The sequence below is a fragment of the Bubalus kerabau genome, chromosome 15 (genome assembly GCF_029407905.1).
Source record: "Bubalus kerabau isolate K-KA32 ecotype Philippines breed swamp buffalo chromosome 15, PCC_UOA_SB_1v2, whole genome shotgun sequence".
Lineage (NCBI taxonomy): Eukaryota > Metazoa > Chordata > Mammalia > Artiodactyla > Bovidae > Bubalus > Bubalus kerabau.
In genome coordinates, this window is record NC_073638.1 from 67060957 (window position 1) to 67065019 (window position 4063).

Genomic DNA, 4063 nt, shown 5'->3' on the forward strand with positions numbered 1-4063 from the left:
TACAATGACTTTTTTTTTAATTGTGCATAGCTGACCCTATCCTAGCCTTCAGATCAAGAGATTAGGGACACTGTATACTATAAGACTAATTCCACAACTAACACTGAATAAGTGCTTATGCTCTGAAAAGTGCCTTATAAAAGATATCTCATCCCTTTTAATTCTCACAGCAATTCTCATTCTCATTTGGCAAATGAGAAACAGGATCGGAAAAATCCTGTGATATATTCAAGGCCTTACGTGTGGCTCATGAATGGCAGGGTAGGCACCTTGGTCCAAGCCGTGTATGTCTCAAATGCCATGCTGAGTGGAAGGCCAGTTTTCCAAATTGCCCGTGATGGAACAGAAAGACATTCCTCAGACTGGCCTCCAGGCTGACCGAGACCAGAAGACAAGGTAAATTCAAGCTGTTTTTTAGGCCTTCAGTCATGTCCAGCTCTTTGTGACCCCATAGACTGCAGCGTGCCAGGTTCCTCTGTCCTCCACTATCTCCCAGAGTCTGTTCAAACTCACACCCATTGAGTTTATGATGCCATCCAACCATCTTGACCTTTGTCGTCCCCTTCTTCTCCTGCCCTCAATCTTTCCCAGCATCAGGGTCTTTTCCAATGAGTCAGTTCCTTGCATCAGGTAGCCAAAGTATAGGAGCTTCAGCTTCAGTCCTTCCAGTGAATATTCAGGATTAATTTCCTTTAGAATTGACTGGTTTGGTCTCCTTGCTGTACAAGTCAGGTACCTCTCATTAAGTGACATAGCTCTGTATTTGGAAATTGTGTTAGTTCAGGCTAAGGTGGACTCTGGTGCAATAATATATCCCAAAGTGTTAGTGGCTTCACAAAATAAAGATTCATTCTGCTCATGCAGAATCCATCGTGGAAGACCAGGCTGGATGGAGACACTGTGTGTGTGTGTGTGTGTGTGTGTGTGTGCACTTCGGTTGACAGCCTGAATGGGAAGAAGCCTCCAGATGCTTCCTGCTTTTAACATTTGAAGACACCTCCAGCTCATCTCATCCCCAGGGTCAATTTGACTCCACCCACCAGAACAAGAGCTTTTCTAGGAGACTGGGCAGTGGGGCTGCTTCAGGTTTCATAGGTCACAGGTTCAAACCCTATAGAGGAACTGTTTTCAATAAGACTTCTGTTAACATTGAAGGGGGTGGGAAATGGACCTGGGAATGCTTTCCTCACTTTCCTTTCTTTGCCTCATTAATTATTCTACTGGGAAAAGTAACAAGGTTGCCCCAGACATGGGGAGAGAGATAAGTCATCCCATTGTGTCCTATCTGAAGTGTTCTCTAGGGAATGCATGAGCCTATTAAAATGATTATTATTTGGGGGGTGGCTGGTTCTGAATCTATAGTAAGCCTAGCAGCATACACAGTGGATTTACACACATCGCAGGGTATCCCTTTCAGTCATTCAACAAATATGTACTGAGCACATCCTAGGAGCCAGGTGCTACTCTGGGTATACTTGAGTGAGCAAAACAGATAAAAACTCCTGTCCTCATATTCAACAGGGAAAATCATTCCTGGCTTTTCCAAACAATCATTTGAAATATGCTTTTCTGGAAACAAAAGTAACATTTTCTTACTGTATAAAATTTAGTAAATGTAAAACATGTTTAGGAAATACAAAAAAATCCAACAGAAAATGATAATCACCATGCAACAATAATGTATGATTACTCACCACTGTATTGCCTTACATACAAGCACACATGAGTGTTACTCTCCAAACTGGAGTCTCATTATGTATTCAGTTTTATATCCTACTTTTTTTTTTCTAGTTAGAGTGTATTACAAGCTTAGGCCATATTTCAGTCCAGTTAAGTTGCTCAATCGTGTCCGACTCTTTGCAACCCCATGGATTGCAGCACACCAGATCTCCCTGTCCATCACCAGCTCCTAGAGTTTACTCAAACTCATGTCCCTTGAGTCGGTGATGCTATCTAACCAGCTCATCTTCTGGCGTCCCCTTCTCCTCCCGCCTTCAATCTTTCCCAGCATCAGAGTCTTTTCCAATGAGTCAGCTCTTCGCATCAGATGGCCAAAGTATTGGAGTTTCAGCTTCAACATCAGTTCTTCCAATGAATATTCAGGACTGATTTCCTTTAGGATGGACTGGTTGGATCTCCTTGCAGTCCAAGGGACTCCCAAGAGTCTTCTCCAACACCACAGTTCAAAAGCATCAATTCTTTGCTGCTCAGCTTTCTTTATAGTCCAACTCTTACATCCATACATGACTACTGGAAAAACCATAGCCTTGACTAGATGGAACTTTGTTGGCAAAGTAATGACTCTGCTTTTTAATATGCTGTCTAGGTTGGTCATAACTTTCCTTCCAAGGAGTAAGCGTCTTTTAAAAATTTCATGGCTGCAGTCACCATCTGCAGTGATTTTAGAGTCCCCCAAAATAAAGTCTGCCTCTGTTCCCATTGTTTCTCCACCTATTTGCCATGAAGTGGTGGGAACAGATGCTGAGATCTTAGTTTTCTGAATGTTGAGATTTAAGCCAACTTTTTCACTCTCTTCTTTCACTTTCATCAAGAAGCGTTTTAGTTCTTCTTTGCTTTCTGCCATAAGCGTGGTATCATCTGCATATCTGAGGTTATTGATATTTCTCCTGGCAATCTTGATTCCAGCTTGTGCCTCATCCAGCCCAGCATTTCTCATGATGTACTCTCCATATAAGTTAAATAAGCAGGGTGACAATATACAGCCTTGACGTACTCCTTTTCCTATTTGGAACCAGTCCATATTTGGGCTACTTGTAACAAAATACCTGAGACTGAGTGACTTATAAACAACAGAAATGTCTTTATCATGGTTCTGGAAGCTGAGAAATTCAAGATCAGTATGCCTGCAAACTGGTTGTCTGGTGAGAATCCGTTTCCTGATTCATAGACGGCATCATTTTGTTGTGTCCTCACCTGTAGGAAGGTGGGAGGGAGCTCTCTTGGAGCCTCTTACATAAGGGCACTAATCTCATCTGTCACAGCTCCACCCTCATGACCTTATCATCTCCCAAAGACCCACCTCCTAATACCATCACACTGGGGGTTAAGATTTCAACTTTTGAATTTTAAGGTGACAAATATTCAGACCATAGCACAAGCTTTTCTCACACCACAAAATTATGATTTTTTACTGGCTGCATATTGTTCTAGCCTGTAGCAATACCAACTATTTAACCATTTTGGAACTATTTTATATTTCAGTTGATTCCAAATTTTTACCAAACTCAGAAATGCCTTGCAAAACAATCTTATACATGAATCTTCAGCCACATCTCTGAATAGATGTTTAGAACATAATCAAAGAAGTGGGATTACTGATTCAAACGGTGTGCAAATGTTCAGATTCTTGACAAATATTGCCAGGTTGCTTTCCAGGGTGTTAGCACCAATTTACATTCTCACCTGTATTTTATGAGATGCCATTCTCCTGCCAATATTCAGTATTAGAGTGTTTCTAATCTTTGCCAATTTGTTACACTGAAGAATGGCATTTCATTTTAAGACTGGTGCACTGCCTAAGTTGCTCAATAATTATTGGGATTTGCTTAAACCTGAGTTTTGATCCCAGCTCTGGCACGTTTTAACAAGATATGCAACCTCTTTAAACATCAGTTTTCTTTCCATCAAATGGTGATAGTTATTCTGACTTCTTGGGTATTGAGTGAATTAAATATATTCAGGTTTATAAACTATTTAACACCGTGCCTGTCACAGAACAAATAAATGGTAGCTGTTATCATAGGTGTTATTCACAACTTTAGAATTATCAACACATGAACAGTTCTGGCCTTTTTTATTCCCTCTGTGTCTTAATGAAAATTTTGATTTTGCTCTACCACATTTCGTTCCCTTTAAATCTCCTCTGAAAGGGGGCTGCAATTTGGTGGGGGGGGGGGCTTTGGTAATTAGAATTAGTACAAATGAGAGAAAAAAGTGCAGTTGATGGCAGCAATGAACAGGGACCTGGTTTTGGTTCCAATCAGGCTGGTGGTGGCTGGACTTAGATGGGTGGTTCTGCTTCACACTGTGGGCTGACTAAGCC